This window comes from Juglans regia, chromosome 1 (assembly GCF_001411555.2).
Source record: "Juglans regia cultivar Chandler chromosome 1, Walnut 2.0, whole genome shotgun sequence".
In the NCBI taxonomy this organism is placed as follows: Eukaryota; Viridiplantae; Streptophyta; class Magnoliopsida; order Fagales; family Juglandaceae; genus Juglans; species Juglans regia.
Window position 1 is genome coordinate 12,982,299 of NC_049901.1, and position 11,137 is coordinate 12,993,435.

General features: G+C 37.3%; 1 long non-coding RNA gene across 1 annotated transcript; it reads right to left on the bottom strand.

Annotated features, from left to right (window-relative positions):
• Nucleotides 1-3,315: 3,315 nt before the first annotated feature.
• Nucleotides 3,316-10,622, bottom strand: LOC108994256. The gene is made up of 3 exons (XR_001996664.2): nucleotides 10,375-10,622; nucleotides 3,638-3,941; nucleotides 3,316-3,507 (listed from the first exon to the last, which is right to left on the bottom strand). It is a non-coding gene; the product is annotated as an uncharacterized LOC108994256 (long non-coding RNA).
• Between the last annotated feature and the right edge of the window lie 515 nt (nucleotides 10,623-11,137).

Consider the following 11,137-nt stretch of genomic DNA (forward strand, 5'->3'; position numbering starts at 1 on the left):
GCGTGGTAAACATGGGACACGCATGGTGTTGGACTGTGTATCTAGGGTTTGGCCACTGTACTTACGGAGGTTTATGATTTTTTCTAAATAACACATGGAAGAGAGATATTTATAGAGAGAATTGGGAGAGGGTGCCACGAGTTTAAGTTGGGCTCGGTTAATACATGTAGTGACACTAATTTGCTGAACACTCAGTCATGATCATCTAAGAATAGAGTTTGAATTTAAAAACATGATCTAATAGTTCATTCAATGTAGGATTGGCAATGAATGAGACTGTGTATGGGACTTCAATCAGTGATGATTTCAAATTGAAATAAATTTCTAATGGTCGATCTTTAAATTCTAAAAGGAGTTCTAACTCGTTCAATAATAAATGAGAGTTAACCTAATTATTGAACCTAATTAAAACTCCTAATCAACTTCAATAATTTATTACTCATGGGCTTATACAATATGACCCATTAAATATAATTTAAGCCCAATAAAAATTTTCAATATTTTGACCTTAGAATTATTGGGCCAATTTGTTACATAACTACTTGAGAGTCAGCCCTAACCTAGCTAGCAGTGCTTCGTACTCCACTTCGTTGTTGGTGGTTTTAAATGCCAGTCTGATGATGTAGTTGTGCTCTTCTATGGCATTTGTAACAATATACACCCAAACTTCCTCTCCATCCCCACAAAATGAACCGTCGACAAAGACCTACTAGGATTTCATGGCAGTTGCATCTCGGACCTCTTCCAGGAATCTGGTGAGCTGTATGACTAAGTCCACCAACACTTACCCTTTGATAGCGTTCATGGGGACGTATTCGATGTTGAACTCGCTCAGCTCCATTGTCCAATTCATCAGACGGCTTGAGACATTTGATCAGTGCAAGATCTTCTTCAGAGTGGTTTTGGCCAGAACCTGTATTGGGTGTGCCTTGAAATATGGTCTAAGGCAGGCAATCAATACTAGGGCGAAGGCAAGTTGGTCCATGAGGGGGTATCTTGTCTCCGCTCCTCGAAAGGCTCAGCTGGTGTAGTAAATTGGCTTTTAGAAACCTTTCAAATCTCGTACCAAGGCCGCGAAGATTGCATGCAGGGAGACAGACAGATACAAGTTCAAGGTTTTCTCCTTATTTAGCTTGGCTGAATTGTGGTAGGCTGGTGAGGTATTGCTTGAAGGACTCGAATGCTTGGTCAAACTTGCCGTTCCAAGTCTGCGCCTTCAGCAAGACTTGTTCGTCAACCTGGACACGAAGCGATTAAGGGCTGCCACCCGACTGACGAGTCTCTAGACATAGATATTGTTCCGTGATAGGGCCATGTTGAGTATGGCTGCCACCTTCTCGAGGTTGGCCTCTATCCCTCACTCAGAAACCATGAAACCTAAGAACTTTTTGGATTCGACACCAAAGGCGCACTTTGCCGGATTAAGCTTCATCTAGTAGCGTTGTAGCACCGCCAATGCCTCGCACAGGTTGGTCAAGTGTTGCTCAAGGGTCTTACTCTTAACAAGCAAGTCGTCTACATAAACTTTCATGTTTCACCTTATCTGTTCTTTGAACATGTGGTTGACCAGTCACTGATAAGTAGCCCCTGCATTTTTCAGACCAAAAGGCATGGCGGTGTAGCAATACAGCCCCCTGTCGGTGATAAACGATGTTTTGTCCTTGTCATCAAGGTTCATGTGCATTTGGTTATATCCTGAATAAACATCCATGAAACTCAGCATGCGATGGCCCGCAGTGGAGTCCACTATAAAGTCGATTCGGGGAAGAGGAAAACTGTCTTTTGGGCAAGCCTTGACTATGGCCTTGGGGTAGTTAAGGTCTATGGGAGTCAACTCAAGTGCCTCGTTTGGCTCCACTTGTTGTGAGGGCTTGCTCATCCCTGATCTCATCTTCTCCTGTAGCAAGCTTAGGGGGAGGCAACGGAATGTTGTCACCACCTGGGACTTCTACCATGTGGACGCCCCCTTTCATCGGCTTCAACTCTTGCACATAGCCCTCATTTGCCAACACCTACTCACCCCGAATCTTCACCACCCCCATGGCCGTTGGGAACTTCATCTTCAGATGGTAAGTTGAAATGACCACCTTCACGTAATTGAGGGTGGGCCACCCAAGTATGACATTATACAACAAGTGGGCCTTTACCACTATAAAGTCAGCCATGGTAGAGGTTGTGTTAGTGGCATTGCCAGCCAAGATTGAAAGGGTGATGGTTCCCACTAGTTGCACCATGTCTCCCAAGAATCCTTTTAACGGCATAGGCATCGATCGCAGGCGGGCAAGATCAATCTCCATCTGGGTGACGGCATCCCAGAGGAAAATAACCGCGGAGCTGCTGTTATCTACAAAGATCCTTCTGGTGGTGAAGTTGGCCACAAGCATGGTCACCACCAAGGCGTCATCGTGGGGGTAGAGAACCCCTTCTTCGTCAGCTTTTCCATAAGAGATGTTCGACGCGATCGTACTCCTTTGCTTGGTTAGGTGGTGATTGGCCCAATATACTTCCTCAAATCCCGCCCTCCTAGCGTGTGCCTTCCTAATGGAGGAGGTCGAGCCACCACCAGCAAACCCTCTGGCAATGGTCCTGATCAAGCCCAGGGGCGCCCTCACAGGGTGGCATCCAAAGACGGTCCTATAGGGGCCTTTCCTCCACCCACCACCTTCTTCACTCCTTTTTGACATGTCATACCTTCCCTTACTTTGCTCCCGCTCCTCTCTCCGATCGGTATGGTGCTGAGGGGGGCAATACTCTAGCATTCTTTGTCCTGGTCTAAGGGAGGTGCAGTCTGCAGTGTGGCAATACTCTATTCCGGTTGTTGGCTTCCCAACTGGTTGGTTTGCCCTCATCCTATATAGACAACGTAACCTTATCTTATCGAGGTCCGAGGCCTCTCGAGATGGACGCCTCATCCCGCCTCCTATCCTGCAGGCTCTGCTTGGCCTTCTCAGGAGCTTTAGTTTACCCGACACCTTGGCTTTCTTGTATACATGTTCTAGCTCCGTCTTTTTGGGCTCGGTTAAGGCTCGAAGTGTGTCTTCGGAATTGATAATGTCATCCTTCTAATCCATGAACTCCTGTAGTGTGGTGGGGTTCTTCTAGTCAACTCTGCCATGAATTGGTTTAGGGGCCACATGTGGTGCCCTCGACCCCCCCACGTGTGATTTGGAAGGAGTCGCGACATCAAGGTGCTGACCGCATGGATCACACACCCCAAGCGCAACGTGAAAGCAAGTGTCTACAAACATGTAACTTAAAAGTATACAGTTATAAACACAGCGGAGAAGTAAAAATGGGTAGTCTGAACTGCTATGAGTATCAAAAATTCAATTTACAAACTCCAACAAAATAATCCATAAATTAATACAGTCATCCGACTAGATAATAGAAAGCAACATCACAACAACAACATAAGGAAGAAGTTCCCAGGTCTTCACCCAGGTGGGGCCAGTCTTTCAAGCTCATGACCGTCCTTTGCATCCAAGTCAATAGTTATGCGAAGCAGAACTACAAGTGGGGATACCACAGTGAGATATCGCAATATCAACAAATAAAACTAATAGAATGACACCCAAAAAATACAAACATAGGAAATATAAACATTTCACAGCAAAGGAAAAATTCGAGATCTTTCTACCTTATCAAAAATTTAACAATACCAATTTCTATCTCAATAATTATAGAAAATGCCACGCACGCCAAAAATCCACATTTCCATCCATTTTATCATTGTATGCACCATGGTCACCCCTAGGGGCAATCCGCACACCCTAACTCCCTTTGTCACACCACGAGTAACGACCGTGCAAGTGACTTCGTAACGAGTGATGCCCAGCTTCGTGCACGGTGCATACGTGACCAGGCATCCTCTAGCTTTCACCAACAGAGAGGCCATGGAGTCGGCAATAGAGCGTTACCGTCTCGTCCCAACCAGTTATCACCTGACAACAATCCAGGAGATTTCACTCAGTTTTACACACTCTTGAGTGACCAGAAAAGCTCCACTTAGATAATACCCCATCTCGACTTAGGATCGTGATACGCACACCCATAAAACAGAGCACAATTAACAAATCATAACAATCAATACCAATAAAAATGTACATGCATGACAAGTAGTTATTGGATGGCATGGCATAATACAACCAAGCAGCATACAGTTCATCATACAGACATCACAGTTGTCACAGTCCCAACAATTTCATAATTTCCAAACTACATGCGATTCGCAATGCTCTACCCGACCCTAGGCCTACATTCATCACCAACTACATTAATATAACCCAAATAAGCATTCTCGCACCAATGTCATCCAACATTTGTTTCATATCCTCTTCATATTCATCACTAACAACCTCTGGATGTACATCTTCATCAATGTCTTCTTCTTCGTGTTGAGACTCGAATGACGTTGGATATGGTTCTCCGTGTAAGACCCAATCAGTATAATCTTTGTCAATACCTTTGAAAAACAAATGTTCTCTCACCAAGTCTATCTTTTGAGAATGCAAATTCTTACATTCTCAGCATGGATTAATACTATCGTCACTATCAACTTTACAAGATGTGAACTTCAAAAACTTCTTAACACATTCAGCATATATATTGTAATCTTTACCCAACCAATCTCTAACTCGCATCCAACTCTTATCCATGTCTAATGCCCAATTACAAACAGTCACGTGCATCAACAAACAAGAATTTATCTAACATATTGTGCAATTTCTTCCTTTCACCAGATAGTTGGTCCAATTCAATTCGGGATTGTAAGATCATAATCACAAACCTACAACCTATTATCTATCACATCCAACAATTTTTTTATATCATCTCCTCTTGGTTCTCCAAATATGCTCATTTGGTCATGTGCACAAACGGGTAATACATCGATACACCATAACCGAAACTGCATATCTAGAGAACAATATTGGAAGACTTTACCAAAATCATGATGTCGGACGCAACATATACAGTTCAATAGTTTTTTTATAATGATCTCATAATCACAAACTGTCCACTTTGGACAATTCAAGGGTTATCAATCAACCGTTCAACATGATTGATAACTCTCGAACGGGTCTAAGGGTTATTTCAATGGGACATACAACATATGATAATATCAAACAACAACAATGCAAGGTATGAGAATACAAATATACAATACAACAAAATGTATTTTAAGTATTATGTATTTTTATTATTGTTTTATACTATTTTGATATTAAATATTAAGTATTTTTTAAGAATATTCTCATTCTAACTATTCTAATTAAATATGTTAAGAGTTTTTTAGTTACTTTTCTAACTATTACGTCTAGTATTTTTTAAGTATGATTTATTTTCTTAAGTATTAATTATAATTTTTTTTTTTCATTAATTATTTTTATACTATTCTTATTTTAAGTATTATGTATTTGTACTATTGTTTTATATTATTTTCATATTAAATATTAAGTATTTTTTAAGAATATTCTCATTCTAACTATTCTAATTAAATATGTTAAGAGTTTTTTAATATTTGTTTTACTACTATTATGTCTAATATTTTTTAAGTATTTTTTATAATTTAAGTATTATTTATTTTTTAAGTATTAATTATAATTTTTTCATTAATTATTTTTTTATACTATTCTTACTTTAAGCATTATGTATTTTTATTATTGTTTTATACTATTTTCAATTGGCATATATAAATCAGGAGTACAAATGTTCGAACGCATAGAAGTCTGTTCGAACAGAAAAAATCGTTTGAAAGGAAAATTAAAGTGTTCGAACGATCACAAGTTTGCAAAAACGAGAATCTAGACGCGAAACAGAGGCAAAACACAAACTCAAAAATCAACTCAAAGATCAATTCACAATAGAGATAAATACACAAATAAATCATTTATATACGCAAAACACGAACATACCTTCAAAGAATTAATGTGCAACTCCAAACACTTCAATAAACACATACACAATATAATGAAAACCATACCTTTAATCAATACAAGTGTGCTGCCCTCTTTGTAATGTGCATAAAATGAATGATTGTTGGAAGAAAATGGAGGATTTTGGAGAGGAAAATTTGATTGAAAGTTGGGTTGAATGAGAAGAATGTTGAAATGAGGGATTGACAGCAGTTGGGAGGGTTTTATGGATTTTTGAACCTATTATGACGTACATAAGTCAATGTAATAAGTTCCCTTGCACGAAACAGCGTTGTGCTATTTAATGTACAATTTATTACGGCGGAATAATTTATCACCAGGGCGACCTTTTTATGTCAGTAAGCTTTCGAATGACAATATTTGGCAGTCAAACGTGAAAAATTCATTGAGCAGCAAACTTTTCCCGCTTGAAATTTTTCATAGAAGCGTTTGAACAGTATATGTGTACATTAATCTTAAGCGTTTGAACGTTTTTCTGCGGGTAAATGTTTCGCAGGAGTCCCTCCAAATGGCTCGAACGTACTTCCTTTTGGCAAAATCCGTTTCAATATTTACATGACGTTCTAACGGTTTGATGCTTCGTTGAAACGGTAATGATAGATATTAAAATATACTATAATGATTATAGTTATACTATAATGAGAAGTATTAGTATATAGTATATAGTAACCTTAAGTGTTAGTAATCTATAGTATTACTAATACTATATTATTATTATATTAATATATAGTATTACTAACACTATAGTATATAAATATATACTATGTAGATATAATATATAATATATAATATATAATACATAGTTATATAGTGTATAATACTATTATATCGTGATTGAGGGGCATACACATTCGATATAGTTTATATTGTATACAATTATATAATATATCTTTATTATAGTTATATAGTATATATATTATTATATACTATCATATAATATATAGTTATTATATAATATATAGCTATTAGTATAGTATATATTACTATATTATATTTGAAATGAGTTTAAACAAATATGCAATGTGCAAATTGAGGGGCACTATATGCAATATGCAAATTGAGGGGCACTAACGTTCGAACTCTTATATACCGCATTCGAACACCCAATCGAATAGAAAACCGTTTGAACAAAGGAATTTAACATTGGAATGCTGCATAAATGTGTTCGAACGTATCTACACTATAAGAGGCGCTTGTTTCTCGATCGATTGAACCAATTCATTTTATATGTTCAAAACTCAAAAATCAATCGAGTGCATGCCGTATCACCGCTATCGCCAACCATTAGTATAACTATTCAAAAGGTACATTTTTTCTTCCGTTTAAATGTATTTTTTTGGTTATTTTCATTTATTTTGAAAAAAAATAGAAAACTCATATAATTTATAGATTTAGTATTCTAGGGCTAGAAAACACAAAGTCGGAATGCGTCTATGCAATTTTTGACCTTGTGTGTGAATTATTTGTGGAAGAAACGAAACGAATCAGTGGATTCCTTTCGTTTCAATCACTACTAAGTCGACTCAGCCATTGCTTAGCTCGATCCAGATTCCGTTCAAACGGTTAGAGCTCCAAGTGTCAGAATCTCAAATGGTTAGGATACCGCTTGACCATCTATTAAGATGACGTTCGAACATAAAATGACGTTCAACCGCATTCGAACGTATTACTGACATGTTTTAATTTCAAACGGTTGGAAAACATTTGAACACTTTTGTTTCCGTTCGAACGTATGTAACATTGTGCAAACAATTAATTTAAATTGCATTGTGGCATTAGAATGCCTTGTAATTCGATCGAACGCTTAAGAGTAAAACAATTTTAAATTATTTTAGTCATTATATAATTTTGTCACTATTTTATATTTGATATTTTATAACTCATTTTCTTAATTTTGTTATTTAAATTTTAGGTTGAAAGTGTCTTCTATGGGAAGGAAGGGTAGCAGATCAAGGCCAAATACTTTCTCTAGTACTAGTGGCAATACATTTACAAGCTGGACAATGTTATTGGAGCATCGGGTGAAGATCTCTGACTTTCAGGATCTTTTCTGGGAGGGGCATTCCTTGGCGTCTGTCTTTGTGGAGTGCGGTTGGACACCAATTCTAGACCATTGGGATGAGACGTTCCACCTCATACATACATCGACATCGACATCGACATCATGGCTCTAGTCGAGATGCTGATGATGCATATACGATCACTGTATGGGGAGCAATATTTATATTTTCAGCAAATAGACTTGCTAATATCATCAACATCCAACGTTTGCAAACTGCATATTCGAACGTGGTACCAAGTGAATCTACAACTGATGGGGAGACGGCTGAGGATGAGAGCTCTGATAGAGATGATATCAATGGCCACACGGATCATGAGGTCAGACAGTTAGTTGTTGGTCCAGATGCTCCTCCCTATGATGGGATGAAGAGCATCAAACGTGCTGATTTATCTTCTTTTTTCAAAATCATGAACTTGATCATTGTCAACAATATTGATCCGAGGTGGCACAGGACAGAGGTTGGCATTGATCGGACGAAATTTATGATACGGATCACTCATATGGTGCCTATTAACATAGTGGGCTATATATCCAGTAGGATTCGATCAGAGGCTTCCTACGTTAAGAAATATATTTTGCCTTTTGGGATCCTCATCACGCGATTTTTACTATAGGCAGGGGTCTTGCCAGATATTACATAGCATGTATGGGAGCCGATTGGACCTATCAACTCCTCCACCCTGTCACGGAGTACGGGGCACTCGAGACTTCATCATCGTGCTCCTAGGGATGAGCCGATCGATACTCAAGTCGAAGATGCACACCAGACAGATCATAGAGTATCGGCTGGTGAGACATCCACATAGCCCAAGGCCTTACGCACTATCACTCCTAAACAGATTGATGATATAATGCGTGCAGAGGTCCGCGTACAGACTTCAAAGATGGTCGCTACAGTGCGTATGGAGATCCAGACTGCCTTCTCTGAGTTACGTACGGAGATTGATCTCCTGTCTGAGACTCAACTCACGATCTGTACTCGACTGACACAGCTAGAGAAATGCCTAACTTCAGTTGAAGATGTGTATAGAGAGTTAGGATCTTAGTATTTTGTATTTTTAATTTATATTTTCTTTTATTTTTGGTATGGACAATATGTGATGTTTGGTAAATTTAATTAATTATGAATTAAATCTTTTTTTATATATAAATTAATTGTTAATTTCTATTATATATTCTTTAATTAAAATTAATATTAGTGTTCGAACAACGCATATACCACTCAAACCAAAAATAACCATTCGAACTCTGTTATCCACGTTTGAACATTGATGATCTACATGTTCGAACGGTAAAGCGGTATAGTCAAGCAAAAAATCAATTTCCTGTGCTTAGCCCGTCAATTTCTTTACCACATTCGAACTGTTATTTTATTAGGGATGAAATTTATCGTCCCTACACATACCGTTCGAACGGTCAACATGTTTTAGTTTTTTTTTTACCGAACTCTGAATTTCATCCCTACATCTCATTTTTGGGACAATTTTTTATTTCATTCCAAACAAAAATCATCCCAAAAACCAAATTTTGTTGTAGAGTGTGCTCCAATTTTGAAACAAATGAACTAAATTTGATATTGTTATGGATAAAATAATCATGCAAATGGCGTTATTACGAGGCTTATGGACAAGCTAGACAAAATAAGGAACAATGATTTCTGAAGAAAACCCTTTTTTTTTCTTTTTTTTCTTTTTTTTATATCACTTCTTTTCCCTCTATCATTCTAAAACCGAATGGAGGCCTTCATAAGAGATGAGGAATACTTAAAGATGACAAGAAACTACATCCTTTGTATTTTGAAATAGACTCTTCAAATTCTTATGAAAACCTAAAGCACAATATTGAGGTGAAATGATTCCAAAAGGACAACTTCTAATGCTCCATACAATGTTTAACTAAATAGAAAATAATGTTTAAGTAAAACCATGCATCAGACTGAGTTATTTGGGACCCAACTAACAAAACCCTATATCTATAGTCTTAGTTGACCTGGGTTCTCATTTTCTTGCGAAACCAAACCAAACCTACAAACAACATAAAGGAAAAAAATGACTTCTCATTTCCTTGTTTGATTTCTTTTCTTTTCAGTCAACCAAGCGGAGAATGAGAGCTAAAAACCTACTATCAGAAAGAAAACTAGAATACCCCACAACAAGTCACTAATAACAACGAGGAAAAGCAAGAAAAAATTCTAAGGCATAACAACCAATCTACATTTTATAGAAACCCTAGATTCGGACAAGAATACGTACAATCAAACAAAAAATCAAATGAAACGAAGGGAAAAATAGTACCAAGGATGAAAAATATTTTAAAATAAAGAAATAAAATTAAGTGGAATAGAAATATAAATGGATTGAGATTGGAGTAGTGAGTTACCTGGGACCAAATCGAAGTGAAAGCAAAATCCTCAAACACAGAGAGAAAGGGTCGCATGGAGCTTGGGGTTAGGGTTCTGTAATGGGAAGGGGACTCGACCAAAGGGAGGGCAGGGGAGTCTCGAGCAGAGAGATGGAATTAGGGAATTAGGAATGTTCAAAACGCACCATTTCAATGGAGGAGAGGGTTCATCAGCACGATTTTTGTCTTCAACTAAATGCAACGTTTTATTAATGCACATAGGATGTCATGCGCGCGACCTTCCCCCGTATGCTTGGGTTTAGAGTTTTTCAACTTAATTACACCTCTTGTCGCCAAATCGACCTTGACTTCCTGAATGCATTTGGTAAGACGAGTACTCTTTCGCTCCAAAACAAAAGGTAGCTAGATAGGAATATAATAATGAAGAGAACCGTTATAATTATAAAAAGATTTTATTAGCGTAAATTTATAAATTAACGTGATTTTATATAAAATGTTATATCTATTTTATGATAAAAATATTTTTACAATCTAATATATTACATTAAAACAAGTTAATTTATAAATTTATTTTTATTAGATCTTTTTGTAGTTAAAATATTTTTTAATAATAAATATAAAAATTAGCCCTTTTATCCAATTGCCTACGCTGTACAATAGACTTAATTTTTTAATCTTTTTTATTCTTATTAAATTAAATAAATTCTTTTATTTATCATCTAATGAACCATATACTTCCTGACCCAATAGATCATGCAAGTCGCATCAAGCAACTTTTTTG